This window comes from Mirounga leonina, unplaced genomic scaffold (genome assembly GCF_011800145.1).
Source record: "Mirounga leonina isolate KUSES-001 unplaced genomic scaffold, KU_Mleo_1.0 Mir_115, whole genome shotgun sequence".
NCBI classification, from domain to species: domain Eukaryota; kingdom Metazoa; phylum Chordata; class Mammalia; order Carnivora; family Phocidae; genus Mirounga; species Mirounga leonina.
In genome coordinates this window covers 96298319-96320607 of record NW_023270268.1, presented here as the reverse complement: position 1 = coordinate 96320607, position 22289 = coordinate 96298319, and the positions used below count along the sequence as shown (strand labels likewise).

The following is a 22289-nucleotide window of genomic DNA, read 5'->3' as shown; positions in this document are numbered from 1 at the left end:
TTTCTTTTAAAAGATTTTATTTATTTATTTGAGAGAGAGAGAATGAGAGAGAGTACATGAGAGGGGGGAGGGTCAGAGGGAGAAGCAGACTCCCCGCCGAGCAGGGAGCCCGATGCGGGACTTGATCCAGGGACTCCAGGATCATGACCTGAGCCGAAGGCAGTCGCTTAACCAACTGAGCCACCCAGGCGCCCGATATGGGTATTTTCTAGGGCTGTGCTCTTTAATACAGTAGCCACTATCTATACTTACCTATTTAAATTAGTTAAACTTGAATAAAAAAATGAAATGTTTAGTTCCTTAGTCACATTAGCCACGTTTCAAGTGCTCAGTAGCCACCTGTGGTTGGTGGCTGCCTTAGAGGTAGAACATTTCTATCACTGCATAAGTATCTATTGGGCAACACTGACTAGAATAGGTAAAATCTTTACTGTGTAGTACAGGACAAATTTTAACTAATTTTGACAAAGATGAATACAACTCTGATAAACTTTGGCTCTTCTAAGGGTAAATTCAGTATGTTTAATGTCCAGAAGATCCTCTGGACAGATGTAACACCTACATGCATTATCGCCCCTCAGCTGACAACCTGATGCGACGCAGCCTCGTGTTGTCTTGGTGCAGACTGAGGACCATATACCGCCTCCTCTGCCCCTTCTCTCCAGCCTAGGAGTGTCCCCTCCGACAAAATGATTTTAAAGGAAAACATCTGTATCTCTAATGATGAAAACCTCAGGTTTGCAGGGAGTTGATCTTAACAGTTTCTCCTTCTGTATTTCAAATCAGATAATTCTCCTTTGTAATCTTCAACTCACAAGCCAAATGAGCTATGATGGGACTGGCCTGCTCACCACTGTTTTAACAGCTTCTCTTATAGAAAAATAAAACAGAAGTAACAGAAGATCCATGAGAGATTAATAAACCAAACAGGGATACTGAAAAAGCAAAGCAGGTCTCTCTACCCACACCCCACTCAAATATATCAAGGACTTAATATATGCTGATTGAATTCTTGCCTCTCTGACACCATGATTTTAACCACCTAATAGAAGGCTTCCAGAAATATGCAAAACAAACCATACTAAAAGGGATCAAGAAGAAGGATGTAATTATGTAACTTAGCACAGAATAAGGCTAAAGCAAACACAAACAAACCTGTCAAAGAGATTTCACTTCTCAACAAGTTTTCTAGACAAGTGCACTATCATAGAGGTTCCTCCAAAGGAAAAGTTTCCTCTTTATCACCTATGGGAAACCCTGTCCATGCACATGTAAGTGTGAAGGATGGTGTTGTTCCCCTCCTTGAATAAGAAAGAGTTAAGATGAAAATCTGCAGCCTGGATCATAATGTATGCTAACACAAGAGAGGCTGGGAGTCTCCACTGCTTTCAAATTTTTTAACAAAATTGATGAAAACTTTGAAAAGTTTAACGAAAACTTTAAGCAATATAATTAGATTATGTATGATTCATTGAAAGTACATGCAAACTTGAACTATATATAAAGATTGACTAGTCTTCAAAGACTTTAAAGTTCTAAGTTTTGCTACATTCTAGTCCCTTCCACAAGCCAGGATCCTAGACCATTGCACCAGTCTATTTTTTAAATCTCCTTCCTTCCTTCCTCCCTCCCTCCCCTCTCCCTTCCTTTCTTCCCAACTTGTCTGAGCTTGCTTTTTTCCCCACCCTTTGGGAAAAAGGAGAAAATGTGATTAGTGGTTATCTATGAAATATGCTCACTTATCATTTCTCTGTTGCACATTATAAACCCAATAACTCTCAATAATACATTACGCTTTTTTAAAACTATACTTAGCATTTGTGTTCTTATATCTGAGCACATAACTTTCCTTTTCAAATTTCAAGGAGCATTTATTCATAAAAGTTAATCAGTCAAAGTTAAATTTTTGATGTGATCAAAAGAGATCAATGTAAATTGTACCCAGATTGACTAATACATCCAAGGTCTGGAATGAAGAAGAAATATCTTTTCTGGATGTCAAGTGGTGACACACAGACTGTCAATGACAGGAATCCAAGATGGAGAGAAAAATCACAGTGTGTATGTCACAGTCTAAGACAAATTAAAGCCAAGTTAAATTGAAGATTTTATTGGATATAATTGTCTTTATATATTAATGAAAAACAATAATACCTATCCCAAATTTAATATTAAGGCTAAAAATTTAATCTCAGAGTTCTTATACAATTTATAAATGTTCATAAACGTCAAAAGGCCCCTACTTCTTGATTGAATTACAATCTGCAATTTTGAGAATATGTATTAATCTACATAGGTTTATTCCTCCTCAGTTCAAATTGTTATTTTATTGATATGTGTGCCCTTTCTGCCTGATATTCACCTTATATGTCTGTAAGTTGTTTTCATCTGAAATGCAAAGAATTATCTATGATAGTTTTGCATACGATGAAAAACATTTGCATTTAGCATGCTAGGCTCAAAGCATAAATATCTAGCAAAGAATATATAACTATAAAGCCCAAATGAATCAGGACCTTAAAACATGGTGGGGAGGCAAGAGTAGTGGGGGGGGAAGGGGTGGTTTATGGTGAAGTCTAATTGTGTTCTGTGATTTCCCAGTAGAAATTATTGTATAGTATCAATTTCTAAGGAACCAAATGTATTATTAATTAAATGTATTATTAATAAAGATTAGTCAATTCTGATTTCAGTTTATGTAATGTTCAAGGGCAATGGTTTCCAACATTTTGAGGTGATACAGATCCCTATGAGAGTCCCTCCCCCCAAAAACTTCTTAAAAACACCAAGTTTCAAGAATCTTCCAGACTCCATGAAGGTCATCCATGAATTCCAGTTTAGCCACCCTTGGCCTAGGGGAGAGGGGAGAAAATGCCCATGCAATCCCACTGCTTATCACCTCTAGGAAGCTGAACAAGTCACTGGGACCTGGAGCCAGGAGCAAACAAACGTATAGGAAATAGAGCTCTACATGGGTGTGTGTGGCTAGAGACATACAGACTCCTCTAAAGGCCTCCCAGACTCTGACTTACCTAGTTCTTTACAAGTTCTTTTTTTAAAAAAAGTCCACAGAGGCTTAGGAACAGTGAAGAAGAGGAGTAGTGAGCAGAGAAATGAGAGGAGTTGCTATTTACTCAGCACCTTCTGTGGCTGCAGGCATCCTGCTAAGTAAATGCTTCTCAAATTTGAATGTGGATATACCCAGGGATGTGGAGCAATGTTAACAGGAGCGCACCAGGCTACAGAATACATAATAAAGACATGGCTGTCTTCTTGGAGGGTCAGTTGTCCTTGTGGCTAAGTAGTTTAAACTCTTATTTGTACATACATTTATTTATCTGATAACTATTTCTTGGATGTTATAGAAGAAATAAAACAGCCACTGTTCTCGTCCTCATGGAACTTCTGGTTCGGTGAAACAAGTAAGAGCATATTGAGGAATAGAATGCAAAATGTGCATGTATCTGTAGGATGAACCCTGAGACCTCACTGAAAAGTCTCATGTGTGGCAGACTGCTTCAGGCAATGGCCCGCACCCTGAGGACTGACTGGATCACTCACTCTAACCTGAGGATCACCTACGCGGAAGAGTTTGAAAAGCAGCATTAGCAGTAGATCATTTCATCCTGACTAGAAGAGCAAATACTGTTAATTTCCAATTTACTATAGAACAAGGGAGATTTGAGAAATTAGGAAACTTACCCCAAATCCCACAGCTGCTGGGATCTGAATAAGTTTGTACCATTCCAAAGTCTACATATTTTTAACCACTAAATTACACTACATCTAGGTATTTCCCATTTTATGTTTCCCCTTGAAATGAGGGCTCATTCAGGATTTTGTAGGCTAGTTTAAGCTTCTTCTTTGGAAGGAGACAGGTTTGGCTTGATTTGTATTCTAAATATTTCACAGTGCTAAGGGAAAGCTATTATTATACCCATTTTATGGTGCGGAAGCTGAGCCACTTGCCAGCCGAGGTATCTGGCTGAGTTAAAAACGGAATCGGGTTGTCAGTCTTTCATTCCTCTTGACTGACTGAAGCCTAGGCAGCAGTACTGTCCAAGGGCTTTTTAGTACATGGGATTCACACTGGTGGAGAAAGAGTGAGAGAAACTTTGCAAAGGGAAAATAATAGTGCAATACAAAAATGGAAAATAAGTAATCATAACTCACTCACAAAAATTGGTTACTTTTAGCACTGTGAATAGAAAAGAGAGAGCTTATTCATCACAAATGAATCAGAAAATTAGAATGTGTCACAGCATTGATGATAGAGCTGAGGAATTCAGATGAACTGAAGTTCAACACTTATCCTTCTATCTGAAGAGGGTAAATGGTGTGACAACAGGGCAGAAATGACCTCTTACATGCGCCTTTAATCTTTCCAATCTTTTCTCTTCAACCCTCTCTCTAGAAGTTAGGTGGGTTTATATCTTTGTTTTCTATGGGTAGAGATAACATTTTAACATCCTTTTAATGTTCTAGAAGTATTGTGTTAATTAATTCTTATGTGGGAGTCATTCCCAATAGTAGGATGAAGATTTTTACCTTATTGATTTTCCTAATACCTTTCTGGCTTCCGTGTTTTCAAAGGCTGAGGCACTATTGGATTTTTAGATTCATATGTCTCTCAGAATAAGTGCCAGCTTCATAGGTTCCTGTCAATTGATATTCCATCTTTTCTATGGATACATGATTTCCTTTATCTGACAGATTCAAGAAATTTTATGCTAGATTTAATGACATTTCATGCGCCCTGAATTCAGAGGTTTTTAATTCTCTATTTTCTATCTGGCAAAAGGTTTACAAGTTAAAGTCAGATGGAAGGGTTATTCGATGTGCATACAGAGCATGTGCAATCTCCCACTAGCTAGATTTTGGGGTCTCCTGAAGTATTTTCATTCCTTTTGGTCAGTCTTAAGATGACTATAAATGCCACAAATGGTCATTCATATCTTAAGGTCTGCTTCTCAAGACCATCCATTTTTTTTGGATCCATCTTGAGAAGAACGATAAGGAAATCAGTGATGCCTTACCTCTCCTTAATATGAAAAATGTCTACCATAAAAAAATTTAGGTAATGAAATAATGATCAATAAAAAGAGAATTCAAAAGCTAAAGTTCAACATTTAGGTCTAGGACTATTCCTAGGTCTGAGGCATTGCTAAGACAACCTGACACTCCACCCCCCCCATACAAATCCTCCCAAGTCTTCCTGATTCTTACAGGTATAGGACCTGAAAGATAAGAACGAAATAAAAGCTGGAGATCTGGGTGGGGTGGCAGGGCAGGGCAGAAGGAAGTGTCAGGGACTGAATTTGTTTAATACATTCAGGATTATTTCTTATAGCTCCTAAAATAGACCTAACTCTGTTATGAAGACAGTCAAGAGCTCTCTACAATCTGATCTCAAACAACTTTTCCTTCTATATCTCAAACTCCTGAATTGTAGCTTCATGGGTTTCAAACAGATTGGTAAACCAGGACCATTTACTATGGTACATTGATATCCTTTAGGGGATGTTAAAAAGGTCTGGCATTGTTATCACGTAGTCCAATCAATTAGAAATACCTGGTCATAATGCTGCTCACAGACCACAATTAATGCCATTTGGCACAAAAAGGTTATGTCTATTACAAGGGAAACTCATCCTGAGATTCCTCAGTGTGTAAACACAGAAAGTAACATGTTAGTGGTACAGAGGGCTTTGGAATAAATATGGGCACAGCAGGAGAAAGAAACATCCAGATCAGTGTGAACAGAAGGCTGTCTTTACTCAAATGGTTCCCTCAAAAAAAAATTTTTTTTAAATCCAAAGGAAAAAACCACGACATAAAATTTATACCAAAAGATACAAATTAAGCAGGTACTTATACCCAATGATCTGTGAGATACTAAACCAAGAAGACAGCATGGGCACAGTATGTGTTTTAAAGACTTGGAAAGAGCTTTCCACAATATAGATTGAAAAATGTTACTTTTGTCCTTGTCACCATCAACTATTTGCTTAAGAGAATTCAAGATCTTTCACAATCTGGCCCCAATCCACCTCTCTTGGTTTTTGTTTGTTTGTTTGTTTTTGTCCCCACCCCCACCAATGCTGCTTCCTTATATTCTGTGACAGGCTACTGGCTCCTCCCTGAACATGCCTAGGACGTCTTTGTCTTTGAGCCTTTGCTAACAGTTCACACTTGAATCTCCCAAGCCTAGCATAGTGTCCTAAACACAGCATGACACTCCAACATTTGTTGAATAAATGCTGTCTCTCTATTTTAGGACACAAAGATGATAGAAAAAAGTTGTTAAATCAGTAAATAAATAGCACAAGAGAGAGGTCAAGGAAAAGTTAATTTTAGTGTGTTTTAGGAGTGGGGGCAAGATGAGCTTTAAGATTAGGAAAACTGATGCTCTTTATTCTTGGGTCTAGCCAGTGCTATGAGTCAGTTACTTTTTTGGGAACAAGTTTCAACCTCAAGGTTAAACGAACACAAATGCTCTGTCCATCAGCATATAATGAAAAAGCTGTGCCTATTTCCACATCAGCTCAGTGAAATTAAAATATGCAGTGTCTTTCTCAGAGGCATCATATATGACAGAACTTTTTAAAATAGTCCCCTTTGCCACTCTCGTACAGAAAGAGCTATAAAAACAAAAGTAAATGTTTAAAAAAACATTGGGATAATTTTGCTTCAGAAATAAAAAGCTGAGGTATATCTTCATGGTTTTCTGACTATAAGAGTTGTTATAAATAATGATCAACATTTTTGTCCTAAGGCATAATGATATTAAACCGTCCAGTGAAGAATTTAAGTTAAGACTTAAAGATGAACATCCTAAATGTGCAAGTGGTAAATAATCAAATAGATTGCTAAGAGCAGTTATGAAATTTCTATCTTCATGGCTATTTAAAAACAGGAAAGATCTTCATCTATTCTGGATGGAATAAATGCAGCTCTGCCTCCAGTCAGGAGATGGATTCAATAACTTCTCTTATTGTGATTAGCTCTTTATGGCTAGAAAAATCCTATAACATGTTGATCCTAAAAATTGTACAGAATCACAACACAGCTGAGTAAAATACATTCTACAGTTTGAAGAGGATTAGGCAATACAAAAAAATCTGTAAGTTACTAAATTCAAAATAGTATCTATAATACTTACGTCTTGATTCAATTTGCCAAGTGTATATGTCACAAATAGAATTGAGGAAAAATATACTTGAATCAACTATAGTTTAAACATATGATTAGCTAGAGTAAAACATTCTAACAATTAATTCTTTCATGTCTAAGAAATGTAGCTGAATATTTCATAAACCTGGTATGAATATGCATATAAACTCTATCTCCAATTTAAAAAAAAAATTAGAAAAGACCAGAAAAATAATATAAGAACTCACTATTATTATTCCCAGGACTATCTTCAAAGACATCAGGAGAATCAGTGAACAAGTCCTTTTAAATGATCAAAATGGGCCCCATATGATTAAGAATGTAAATCTAATAACAGACTTAGAGAAATCTCTCACAGGGGTAGCAAGTTACTGGCTTTCTTGTTTATTTACCTTGCAGTTTTGGAGGTCAGCAGAAGTGTCCATTACATACAGCACACGGGGTTAGATGAACAGTTCCAATGACCTTGTCTGAACCAACTTCATTTAAAGCAGTTTGCTACATTTCTTAATTAGAAGATGAGCCTATTCTATCTATGGCCCACATTTGGACTGGATCACTGAACTATTGCCCAACTCTTATAAGCAAAGCACTAACATGTACCAATCAACAGGCAGCCCATAGCAGAGGCATCAGGAAGGTCAAAATACACACACATAAGAAATTGGCAGTACATTATAGAAGAAAGCTATTTCTAAAGATGGACTTTGGCTACTGAAGCCTTTGAGTGTTATTCAACTTTGTTAGGAAAAAAATCAGTACCAATATAACTTGTAATAATCTGGTTAAATAAAAATATTGGGAGAAAGAAATACAGTTTTATTTTGCAACACATTATTTTCATAAGAACATGAATCAAAGAGATAAACTATGCCAATTTCTTCATAGCTAACTTGTTACAGGATATTGTTCTAGTCTTCATTAATGATTTCTTGAGGCTGGTTATGCTATGATCAGGATTTGGAAGGATAGAGGTCTAAGACCTTTCAAAAGAAACATTTTTGTTGTTGTTGTTGTTCAATATCACTACAGAAAAAAAAAAAAGCTTTAAGCTGACTTTGACAATTGAACTAGGATAATGGTTGCTGCTTGTAGCCATTGCTTATGCTGTTTCAAATGACAGGATCAAGCTAACCACCAACTTGAATTTTGAAAAGTTATGGTACAATAAGCAATAACGTCAGTTGTTAGAATTCATAAAACTTACACCAAAACTTATGGATGCAGCAAAAGCAGTTCTGTGAGAAAATTCATAGCGATAAATGCCTAACTCAAGAAATAAGAAAAATCTCTAACAAGAAAAATCTCAAATAAATGACCTAACTTTACACTTTGAGGAACTAGAAAAAGAACAAACAGAGCCCAAAGTTAGTAGAAGAAAGGAAATAGAAAAGATCAAAGCAGAAATAAATGAAATAGAGACAAAAAAAATAGAAAAGATCAATAAAACCAAGAGCTGGTTCTTCCAAAAGATAAACAAAATTGACAATCTTTAGTTAGATTCACCAAGAAAAAGAGAGGGCTCAAATAAATAAAATCAGAAAAGAAAGAGGAGACATTAAAACTGATACCACAGAAATACAAAGGATCTAGGTGGCTACTATGAACAATTTATATGCCAACAGGTTGGACAACCTAGAAAAAACGGATAAATTTCTGGAAACATGCAACCTGAATCATGAAGAAATAGAAAATCCAAACAGACCAATTACTAGTAAGGAGATTGAATCAGTAATTTAAAAACTCCCTATAAACAAAAGTCCATGACCAGACAGTATCACTGGTGATAATGTTTTATCAAACAGTCAAAGAAAAATTAATACTGATTCTTCTCAAATTCTTTCAAAAAATAGAAGAGGAGGGAACATTTCCAAACTCATTTTATGAGGCCAACATTACCCTGATACCAAAACCAGACAAAGATACCACAAGAAAAGAAAATTACAGGCCAACATCCCCGATGAATATAGACTAAAAATTCCTCAACAAAATATTAGCAAACCTAATTCGACAATATATTAAAAGGTTCATTCACCATAATCAGGTAGGATTTATTTCAGGGATGCAAGGATGGTTCAACATCTGCAAATCAATCAGTGTGATACACCACATTACAAAATAAAGGATAAAAATTGTATGATCATCTCAGTAGATGCAGATGAAGCTTTTCCTCTAGGATCTGGAACAAAACAAGGATGCTCACTTGTGCTACTTTTTTTTTTTTTTAAGATTTTTTTTTTAAAGCTTTATTTATTTATTTGACAGAGACAGCGAGAGAGGGAACACAAGCAGGGGGAGTGGGAGAGGGAGAAGCAGGTCTCCCGCCGAGCAGGGAGCCCGATGCGGGGCTCGATCCCGGGACCCTGGGATCATGACCTGAGCCGAAGGCAGACGCTTAACAACTGAGCCACCCAGGTGCCCCTGTGCTACTTTTATTCAACACAGTATTGGAAATCCTAGCCAGAGCAATCAGTCAGGAAAAAGAAATAAAAGGCAACTACATTGGAGAAGAAGAAGTAAAACCGTCACTATTTGCAGATGACAGGATACTATATATAGAAAATCCTAAAGACTCCACCAGAAAACAAAACAAAACAAAAAACTGTTAGAACTAAGAGTGAATTCAGTAAAGTTGCAGGATACAAAATCAGTACACAGAAATCAGTTGCATTTCTATACACTAACAACAAACTATCAGATAGAGAAAGTAAGGAAACAATTCCATTTATAGTTGCATCAAAAAGAATAAAACACCCAGGAATAAATTTAATGAAGGAAGTGAGAGACCTGTAGAATGAAAACTATAAGATATTGATGAAAGAAATTGAAGACACAAATAAATAGTAAGATATTCTGTACTTGTGGATTATAAAAATTATTATTGTTAAAATGTCCATACTATCCAAAGCAATGTACAGATTTAATGCAATCTCATAAAAATTGCAATGGCATTTTTCACAGAAATTGAAGAAAGAATTCTAAAATTTGTATGGAAATACGAAGATCCCCCCAAAACCAAGGAATCTGGAGAAAGAACAAAGCTGGAGGCATGAAGGTCCCTGATTTCAACCCTATTACAAAGCTATAGTAATAAAAACAGCAAAAACAGTATGGTATTGGCATTAAAAGAGACACTTAGATTAACAGAACAGAATAGAGATCCCAGAAATAAACTCACTCACATATGATCAATTAATTTATGACAAAGGAGCCAAGAATATGCAATGGGGAAAGGACAGTCACTTCAATAGATGGTGTTGGGCAAACTGGATAGCCATACACAATAGAATGAAACTAGACCACCTTATACCATATATAAAAATTAACTCAAAATAGACTAAAGACTTGAATGTAGAAGAAACTCCTGGAAGAAAACATAGGTGGTAAGCTCCTTGACATTGGTCTTGGCGATGACTTTTTGAATTTGATACCCAAATCAAAGGCAACAGAAGCTAAAATAAACAAGTGGGACTATGTCAAACCAAAAATATTCTGCACAGCAAAGAAAACCATCGCTAAATGAAAAGGCAACGTACTGAATGGGAGAAAATATTTGCCCGTGTATCCGATAAGGGGTTAATATCCAGAATATATATAAAGAACTAATACAATTTAATAGTAAAAAAAAATCCGATTGAAAAGTGGGCAGAGGATTTGAATAGATGTTTCTCCCCCCCTTTTTAAAGATTTTATTTATTCAAGAAAGAGGGGGAGAGAGTGTGTGTGCACAGACACAGGTGCATGCGTGGGGGGAGGGGCAGAGGGGCAGTGAAAGACTCTCAAGCAGACTCCCTGCTGAGCGCAGAGCCCAACACGGGGCTCAGTCTCATGACTCTGAGATCATGACCTGAGCTGAAACTAAGAGTCAGACACCTAACCAACTGAGCCACCCAGGTACCCCGGATAGACATTTTTCCAAAGAAGACATGCAGATGGTCAATGGGTACAATGAAAAGATGCTCAATGTCACTGATCATCAAGAAAATGCAAATCAAAACCACAATGAAATATCTCCTCACATCTGTTAGAATGGTTATTTATCAAAATGATAAGAAATAAGTATTGGCATGGATGTGGGGAAAAGGGAACCATTGTGCACTGTTGGTGGGAATGCAGATTAGTGTAGTCATTATGGAAACTGGCATGAAGTTTCCTCAAAAAATTAAAAATAGGACTACTATATGATCCAGCAATTCTACTTCTGGGTATTTATCTGAAGAAAATGAAAATACTAACTCAAAAATATATATGCATGCTCATGTTCAATGCATTATTTTTTTTACAATAGCCAAGATATGAAAATAACCTTAGTGTTCATCAATGGATGAATGAATAAAGAAGATGTAGTATATATACACAACGGAATATTATTCAGTCATCTCAAAAAATGACAGTTGTGACAGCATGGATGAAACTTGAGGGCATTATGCTAAGTGAAATAAGACAGATAAGAAAAAGACAAATACCATGTGATGTCACTTATATGTGGTATTCAAAAAACAAAAAACAAAAACAAAACAAAAACCAAGCTCATAAATACAGAGAACAGATTGGTGGTTGCCAGAGGTGGGGGTAGGGAGGTGGGCAAAATGGGTGCAGGTAGTCAAAAGGTACACTGTTCCATTTATAAAATAAATAAGTGATGGGGATATAATGTGCAGCATGGTGACTATAGTTAATCATACTCTACTGAATATTTGGAAGTTGCTAAGAGAGTAAATCTTAAAAGTTCTTATCACAATAAAAAAAATTCTGTAACTACACATGGTGACAGGTGTTAACTAAACTTGTGGTGATCATTTTGCAATACATACAAACACTGAATCATCATGCTGTATACCTGAAACCAATATATCATTCTAATATAATGTATGTCAATTAAACTTCAATAAAAGAAAGAATTTATAGAACTTACTCTGGCCTGTCTCCCTCCATCTCTTCTTATTCCCACATCCATATTTTCACCTCCACATGCCTATCATATCAGGCAGTTGAAGAAAAAGAAACAAATGTAACTGGGACTACCTCTGTGGGGACACTCTCAGTCAGCTCTCTGTCCTCCTCAAGTCCAACTTGCTCTCAGTTATCTGAAAATCTATTAATTTAATTCAGTACTTCCTCCTAGGGGAATCTGCATTTTCTTAACTGTCTTTACAAGATCTAGATTCAGGTTTTTCCACAGACAATGGAGGAAGTATGGCAATTATGTTTGTATGTGGTGGTGGTGGTGGATTCTGCTTTGGACTTTCCAAATTTTTCAATTTTACTGCTTCCCCAATTCAAGAAACAAATGTAGCTTATAGTTTATATGCAAGCAAAGATATATATATTCGTGTGCATGCGCCACATATATTTTTTTTCTCTCAAAAGTAAAATATTTTGGGATTTTTCTGTCCATACACTCAAGAATTGTTGTTCCTACTGATGTCAGTAGTGGTTTAGGCAGAAGCAGAAGAAAACAGGGATTTTTGCATTGACACTTCACTAGCATATTCTTCGGTAGTGATTTCCTCACAGTTAATTTCCACTGGTTCCTGGCCCTTGGTTAGCATATGCTCAAGGAGTCTTTTTCACAGTATCTCTCTTCCCTAGAAAACCCTGCCTGCGAAATCTCCCGTAAATACCTGAATTCTCAGATTCACCTATTAATGATCTAGGCATTGAGGATGTTTCCTGCCCGCTTTTTCACCTCCTACTTCAGTAAGGGCTCAGACTGTAAACAAGCTGGTAGGGATCCTCCAGGCCCAACTCTGGCGGAGCTCATCTCAGCAGCCAGGGAACCTGTGGCAGTCTGCGAAACACAATTAGGAAAATAGAAAGGATTTGACCATACTTTCAGGAAGAAAGTATTTTGTTTCCAAGATGAGACCCAGAAAATAAGGCACGTTAAAGAGAGTGAGCAAGATAATACGATTTTAAAAAGAGTCCAGTGGAGGTCAATTGCAAGAAGTGCAGATTTGCCAAGGTGTTCTCAACTGTAGCTTCATTTGCCGTGCCCGACCGTGGCCCACACCAGACACTTCGAGGGAAGTCCATTCTTCTCTGACCAGTGAAGCCCTAAGCACTCGTTGTGCAAAAGGGTTCCTTTCTTGTCTCCAAAGGCAATCAATTTGTGTCTCCAGAGTCTGAGGGTTCATAGCTTTCTTTTAATTTTACAAGTCTGCACGTGCATGGTTCTTCCTGCATGATTTGGTCCTGAGGAAGTGACCCACCCACAACTCCACAGAGCTAATTAACCCCATACTGAGCGGCTTTTTTCCCTCATTTCACACATCCACTCAATGCTTTAAATGACCCAGCAGTAGCATGATCAGATGATTTTTTTTTTCTTCTCAGTGAGGAAAGCACAATGATGGGAGAGCTAGGATATAACTGCTCTAATTCAAAACAGCAGTGTAACCCGAAAATATTACCAAATAACATTTTATCAGAAGGTGCAGAAATGCTCAAAAATGCTTGAATTAAACACTTTCATGTTACTCATTCAATGTGCCGAGGTCAAATAATACATAACAAATACTGAGGTAGAGAAGTTTGATCTATATCCAGAATTTTTTTTAACATCTCATTTTACTAGAAAAGATAAAAAAGACCCAATCTTCCTCCTTGTCTTTGACAGCTTCAAGAAAAGGGCCAATGAGAAGAATGATATAACCCATCTTTTTTTTTTTGTCCACTTCAAGGAATAGGCCCAGGTTTTCCCAGATTTATTTTTGCCACAAAGTGATTGCCTTGAAAACTCTGAGATGATCACTGTTTTCTAACTTTTCAAAAAAGAAAAAAGTGAACATGATGATGGTGGGTGATTTAATGGAATCAGCTTGTCAATGTGATGAAACTGAAAATGCTTTTACAGAATATGTCCACATGCTAAAATAAAAAAAGTCTTTAACATAATGTATATAGCATAGAGTGGTTTTTGTCATGGCAAAAGAAAGGAGTATCATTAATTTAGACAGTAAGTGTAAGGTTCTGCTAGAAACCCTCATGGATAAATCATGGAAATACTTCTCGGGCAGACAAATGGAGCCAGACAAGTCCTAGTTCGTTTAGGAGCTATTGAAAGAGCCATCAGATTTTAAGTCTGTCATCTCTGCTACATGATAAGAAGAATTCTGGGCTATTTCCTTTGGTTATACTAGTCTATGGCTTCAGAATTTTAAAGATTTATACATCAATGGACAAGAACATGACCTCCCCTGAATGTCCCATCTTAGGCAAACTATCAGCTCCCTCACATTCTCAAAAGCATGTGTGCCAAATTGGCTCATTCTGGTATGACTTGGTCATAGAGCATGCACATCTTGTGTGAACTTTCAACCTCTTTTTCCTCTGCAAAGTGATTTATGCACACACAAGTACATGCCCAACATGCCCAAGAATTCCATAGTTCTTAGCACAGCAGACAGTCAGTACAAGGGAAAACCTATCTAATATTTAAAATTCCTTTTTGAAGTGTCTTAAAAACTATGCTTTGGAACCAAAGACCTTGTGAAAGTTCTAAAACACATTCACTATGGCTCCCTAAGCTTCTTGTAGGTATGGCTGCCCACCGGGAGTGTTAGGTGGGTAAAACTGATTCAATAGGCAAAGAAGGGGGTCCAATGAGGCACAGTTTTTTTTTTTTAATCTACAGTGGTCAGAAATTTTATATTTGACATATAGCCTAAAACAAGCTCTTTGGCTGAAACTGCTTCATCTGGTAATCCTACAATCGGGTTGTTGTGATTTCAAAGACTCCTGCCCATCAGACTTTTCCAGCCTCACTGACGCTTGGGATTCTGAAGCCCTTACCATGGCCTACGAAGCCCAAGCCCTCACTACCTCTCTGAATTCATTTCCCATCACTTTCATGTAAAATTGGTCCAGTTACCAATAGAACATGGTTACCTAGGTGGGTGAAAAAGAACAGTAATGTGAATGGGATTAAAACGAATAAATCAATAAAAATTAGTGACTTTATGCCCTTGTTAAAATTCAACTATCTCATTGGAGAACCTAACTAAGTCTCTGAACTTTTCTTGAGAATTGGTCAGATAAGGGAGACTATGCAAAGAACTGCCCAGATGGAGGCATGTATTCATTAATTTAAAAATGTTTTTTCAGAGTCTATTATTAAAAACTCTGCTAACTGGACTCCACACCTGCTCTTAAGGACCTTTCACTCTAATGTATGCTTTAGAAAGTTACGCCTCCATTATCACTGACAGGTTATTAGCCCACTTAGGTAAGTTATCATAAACATAACCTCTCTTCTTGTTCCTTATTCATTCTTTTCACCTGCCCTGTGACATCCACTAAGCCCTCATGAATGACCTCTTTGTGGTCTATCTTATCAACTCTGCTAATTCCTACTTAGGTAAGAAACCCCTTCCCCACTACCAATTACATTTTCTTTCTCAAACAGCTGAGAAAATATTATAAAAGTCTGCCCAGAACTATTTAAGTGTTAGAAATGGGTCCTTACAAACTTATTTGAAACAGTATTTTTTTTTTCTTTTTTTGGAACAATTAATGGGGTCTCAGCCCCTAGGAAGAATATCTTGAGTTACAGGCAAATTATGAGCCAGGTCTGCCAGACACAGCACTCACTACTCTCTAGGATAGGACATTTCAGCACCCAAAAGAGGATCCCAGTCTTATTCAAGTAATCTCAGTCTCAGAGAGGATTTAACGGAGCATGTGTCTCTGGTCTCTAACCTCCTTATAAGGAGGTATCCCTCCATCATATTTTAGTCTTTTCTAAACTTAGAAATCGTAGGTCAGTGTCAATGAACATGACATAAAGAACACTAACTCCTCAGCTTATTAAACTTTTTCTTCCTCATACGCCTTCTAAACAAAAATGGAAGAATGTAATATATGTGCAGAGCAGCAAGTGTTCTCTCTCCACTTCTTTTCAGATGCTTCCTTTTTATGGTGATGGAATTACAAATACCATTGTTTTACCTCCACGTTAATACTCTTATTATCTTGCATAAACAGAAGTGAACAAATACGTACATGACACCAATCAATCCCTTCTTCAAAAAGGTGGTTTTCATCTTTCTAAATAGTAGAAGAAGAATTAATGAATCCAACTTGTAGTTTACCTGTTTATATTTTGAATGTTAATAAAGTAAAACCAAATTATTGTAGAGTTCTTTTCAGATTTACATCAGCCATTAACACTCTCCATGCCAGCACAGGATAGGGGGAGGGAGGGACTAATGACAGTGGGTCCAAGCCCCCAGAGTCAGCGGGTAAGGGGCTTGAGGGGCTGGAGAGGATGTTAAGGTGCTAGAGCAGGAGATTCCGACCTGTTGGGTAGGTAGGAGATATTTGCTGGCAGTGAAAAGATTATTTTTGTAGAACAAATGGCTAGGAGGAGGTCATTTGGGGCATTACGTGAGAGCAATATCGAAACCAAACATAAAAGCATTATTAGGGGACTAGGGAAAAGGGAAATCACTACCTGTTCCATCTCCTCGTTGGTTTTCCTTCTTCGCTAGTGTGCTTTCTCTTTCCATCACTACCTACTCTGTCCCCTCCATTCTTCAAGTTCTTTCCTTTACCTCTTTATAATAGAGAAGCATGTAGGGACAATTTTAGAGGACAGTAAAACCAAAAAAGACTTTAGACAAAAAAGGCTTCTGACAATATACTTTACATTATATATACAAGCAAATACAACCTATATTTGATTGACCAAGAACTAGAAACTGGGACTTTTGAGATTTAAAAAATTCATGATATGTCTGGTCATATTAATCTCTAGACCAGCTGGTTTTCAGCAGTGCTGGAAAGAGCTTTAATAGAGTCATGAGTAGGGAAAAAATGGAATTTTATAGGGATTTATATTTGTAAGGAACTTCTTTAGGGTTGTTTATTGAAATTCCCCCCAAATTATTTTTTGAACTTATACATAGACAATATCAAGAGAAAGAGCTTAAAAATTCTCACAGGGTTTAGGAAACCACTAAACCCACTGTATTATGTTCATCACAGTCACTCAAGCAAGTAGAGGATAAGTAGAGCATGGTATCTCACAGTGAATAACATGCTTGGCTACCTCGCCAGTCTGACATATGGAGACTAGGTCCACAGGAACAGTGCTCTCCTTATGAAAAACACAGAGAGATACCTAGGTTCGTCTGAATGCATAGGGCATGAGGGGTTAGCTGTACAGTGTCATCTGGGAGGTACCTAAAAGTATTCTCTAACCAAGCCCCAACTTTTTAGCCCTGTCTTCTTGGAAAAAAAAAATTCCAATCCAAAGCTTACGAGAATACTTTATTTGGTCACTGGGTGGGGGGAAAGTTGCTGAGACAAACCACCACATTCAATGCCTAAAGTCAGGAGGAAACAAGGAAAAGGAGACACAGAAAGGGAGAGTAAGTGCCAAAGGAGTGAGTGCCAGCTCTGGAGACTCACTAACAGAATAAATAGAGAATCTTAGAATGAGAGAAATAAACAAGCACGCTTTGAGGGAAACATCAGTACGCTTTTGGAATCTGAGGCAAAAAGTAAAAATATTTGCCTCTTGTCAGTTATTATCACCATTGCCCCATTTATTTTACTTTTATATACACAAGTAACACGCTTTCCCTAAGGATCCACAAACTGCAATAATGGTGGTAATGATGGCAAAGTCATTAAGTTACATGAAGTTAAGTTATTTGGCAGAGTTGAGAATGAAATCCTAACCTGCAGGCTTTTTCTGGGTCTAGTCTATGCCTCCAAAATGTTCAGTCTACTTCCTGTGATTTCTTTCAAACCGGTATTTTCAAAAGACAGGTATGGTAGGGGCAGGCTTCCTTAATGGGCTATACATGGCTCCAGAAAACAGTACTGTACCTTCTTCCCAAAGACTTTTCTTTTTTTTTTAATTTAATTTATTTATTTGATAGAGAGGGGCACAGCGAGAGAGGGAACTCAAGCAGGGGGAGGGGGAGAGGGAGAAGCAGGCTTCCCGCCGAGCAGGGAGCCCGAGGTGGGGCTTGATCCCAGGACCCTGAGATTATGACCTGAGCCGAAGGCAGATGCTTAACAACTGAGCCACCCAGGTGCCCTGCTTCTTACCAAAGACTTTTCGACTTTCACTTTTTCCCTCTTTCTCCCCCCAGACTTTTTTAATCTCCAATTTCTTCTCTACCATCCAGGACCTCAAGATCGTTAACTTTAAAGACATCTAGTAGCTCCATTAATTCCCTCATCTATGGTTCTCAAGTGTACCTAGTTAGTTCTTGAGCCCAGATGAACCTGCTCATGTGTGTTGTCCTCAGCTTCCAGGCTGCTGAACAATGCTGGACTTCCCAAACTGTACAGCCTGGGGCCTCTCCAGAGTCCTGGTTTCCAGCTGGTGTTTTAGAACTGCTTTACAAGTTCTTTTATTGTTCTCAGTCATTTTCCTTTTTTATTCCCCATCTTCCATTTATCACTCTAGTTAACTCCTTCTAACTTACCTCCTACTCTTCATTGTCAACTAAACTTGTCTCTTTTTTTTCACAGAGAAACAGAGGTCATCAAATAGCATCTCTTCCCTCCACCTCTGTCAGAACCCACCTATCACATCTCAGAGACCTTTCTTTCTAGTACCGATGACCTGCTCCAGGATCTTATTATATCAATTACTCCTGTCTTCTGTCTCCCCCCCCCTTTTATTTTACTGCCTGCCAACATGCTTCAGCTGTCCTCATTTAAAACAAACAATAGCAACCATAACAAATTAACAAATAACAAATCATCTTCCGTGGACCTGATCTTTCCTTCCTTTGTACCACCTCCAAGCTTCCTAAAACCCAGATTTATTCCTCAATGCATTAAAATCTGGTTTCTCTAGCTGTTTCTAATTAAACTGCCAAGGTCACCAAAAACCTCTGAATTGCTAGTTCCCAAGGTCCATTCTTCATCATTTTATTTCTTTCTTTTTAAAGTCAGGTTCCTTGATGAATAATTTACATACAATTCACCTTTTTTGTATACTTTTCTATAGTTCAGTAAGTTTTGAATTCTCTGCTGGTTCCTTGATGTCTGTAAAATAAAGACCAAATGCCTTTGATTCATATTCAGTTTCCTTCAGAATCTTTAGCAGTCTTCCCCACAAAACCTATTGTTGGTCACACATTATTCAACAAAATATGCTATGTACATTCATGCCTCTTGGACTTTCTTCATGTTCCCTCTCTATATTATAAACATACAAGTTTTTGTGTAATAGAGTAGATGCTATTAATATCATCATATCAATTTCCATATAGACTCATGAAACTAGATGTTATTTTGACAAGTTGATGTTTTCAAAATAGAAATTAACCATCAAAATAGTACTACCTTAAGATTTGTTATTTTAGTGTTATTGAGTTGAATTTTGTCCTCCCCAAATTCATATGTTGAAGTTCTAGTCCTAGTACCACAGAACATGACTATATTTGGGAATAGGGTCATTGCAGATGTGACTAATAAAGTTAAGATCAGGTAATACTGGAGCGGAGTGGGCCCCTAATCTAATATGATGGGGTCCTTATAAAAGGGGTAAGGGGAAATTTGGACTTGGACATGAACACAGGGAGAACACCATGCGAAGATGAAGGCAAAGATCAGGGTGATGCCAAAAAACATCAAAGATTGCCAGCAAACCTCAAGAAGTTAGGAGAGAGGCATGGGGCAGATTTTTCTTAGAGTCCTCAGAAGGGACCAACCCTGCAGATACTTTGATCTTGGGTGTCTAGCCTCTAGAACTGTGAGACATAATTTTCTTTGTTTAAGCCACCAGTTTATGGCACTTTGTTATGGCAGCCCTACTAAATGGACACACTTAGTAAATGAACCATCTTTGAGTATATGTGAATATTCATTATCTCATTCACTTATCAAATACGAGTGCCTGCTACGTGCTAGACACTGTTCTAGGATGTTAGGATGCATGGCATCAAAATATATTTGTTGAATGAATAAGAACTTGACTGTGTTCCTGTGTTTTTGATGCATTAAAAAGCAATTAATCTATCAATCAATATAGGATTGATTTAACGAATGCTTACACTTATTCATTCAACAAATATTTACTGAATACTTACTATGTGTCAAATGCCATTCTGGGCACAGAGGATAAAGTTATTGAGAGGACAAGTTCTCCACCTTCATGGAGCTTAAAATCTAGTGGGAGAAACAGATATCAACAAAGAAAACTAGTAAATAAATCACATAATTTCTCTCTGTGCCCCACATTGACAATTATACAGTTATCCTCTAAACCCTGTAATTCTTGAACAATGCTCAGGGCGTCAGTAATGCTTTAAAATATTCCTAAATACCATGCCCTGTTCTTTCCCTTACATTCCTACAATCTCTAAATAAGTCTGAAATATCCCTAAAACTAATGAACTTAAGCTGTTTTCTAGACTTTCTGATATAAGTGCGATTTTAGGAATTTACATGTTACTTTAGGGTCTACAAAATAATGATCAAAACAATAAAGTCTGATAGTGGGGGTAGGGTAATCCACAGGCAGTGCATGGGTAAGTGTGTGGGGCAGGACACCTCAAAAGTTGGGTTTCTCAGTCAGTCAACATATATTTCTTAAGCACTTACCATGTGCCAGCCCCTGTGCTGAAGACAGTAGAACTGTGGGTAGGGAAAAGGCATGATGCTGAGCCACAGAGCTTATAATCGACAGGGAAACACCCAAACAACTAATTTCACAGTCCGTTCCTTAATTTCGATTATGATAAGGATATAGGAAGAGTGTTAGGAGAACACTGGGGGTTGGGGACTTTGCCATGAGGGTTTTGTAAGAAGGCTTCCTTGAGGAAGTGATGTCTGAACATTGCTTTGGGGCTGGGGTAGGGGTATTTGTTTAATCAGGGATCACAAAGTCTTATGTTTCTTCTTCCTCATCTCCTTTCATCCACGTGCACAAATTTCAAACACTTAAAAGCATTCTTCAAATATACTAAGAACACCAAAACTAAACACAAGAGAAGGACTCTCCAGAGGAAAAGAGGCCAAAAATAGAAGGGAAAAAAAAACTCCTAATCTCACCATTTGTTTTGAAAACACCCAAAATGATTAAAACATATTATAAACTAAAACATATGAACTAATCACTTGCCAAGTTTCATTTTTAAATCAGTGCCGTTTCTGAGGTTCATAAACTGAGAAAGTCTTCAAATATGAACTTGGTTTTTCTTTTCTTGGCCCTCAGTTGTCTTGAAGCATTTGCTGTTAGGCTGTGTCAAGGCAAAGGGTTCCAGCTGGTTGGGAACATGTGGCACACATCCACTAGAATGTAAGCTCCACGAGATCAGGAGCTTTGTTGATCACTGCAGCCCTGATACACAGAAGAGCGCCTGGAAGGTAGTCGGGATTCAACAAATATGTGCTGCAGTAGCCACTGAATGAATATTCTGGGCCTTTGAGGGAATTCTGTAACTTTCTTTTCTTATCCAAACCACATCTTACTTTAGGTTCTTACCCTGGCGCAATTTTTGCCCCCACCAGGGGACATTTGGAAGTGTCTAGAGACATTTTGGGTTGTCAAGACTGAAGAAGTTGCATTTAATGGGTAGAGGCCAGAGATGCTGCTATACAGCTTACCATGTACAGGACGGTCCTGAGCAACAAAGATTTATCTGGCTCCAAATGTCAACAGGGCCAAGGCTGTAAAATGCTGCTTTAGGCCCTTTGTTTCTATTGGGTTGTACCTGGGAGTCCAATCCTCCATATATTTGAGAGGAAGCTGAGTCCTACAGGAAGCAACCAAGAGAGCTTTCTTGCTTCATTCTCCTTCCTTCTTCCCAACAGAACTGCCTCCACCCTAAGGCACATTGGGAGACAGCCATTTTGACTTTTGCCCCCACTGGGTCAGTATGCAGTTGTTGGGGAAACCACCTGAAAAAGTCTGTCTCTACAATGGTAGTGAATAATTTTTATAGCTTACTGGTAATTTTCCCTGAGTTTCCCTAAGAATATAGCCTAATTTCAGTAAAATTAGCTTGTTTACAGACTAGTCATGTATCTCTAATGTCATCCTCCCCTGATTCAACCAGTTTATCCATGTCTGGTCAGAAGCTATGCACTGGTCTAGCTTTATTCATGACAAATAAGATCAACTTCACGAATTCCAACAAAACCCA

The 22289-nt window shown here is 37.7% G+C and overlaps 1 protein-coding gene across 13 annotated transcripts in view; it reads right to left on the bottom strand.

Annotated features, from left to right (window-relative positions):
- ZBTB20 (zinc finger and BTB domain containing 20) overlaps positions 1–22289 on the bottom strand; it is an 804401-nt gene that overhangs the window by 184271 nt on the left and 597841 nt on the right. The window lies entirely within an intron of this gene.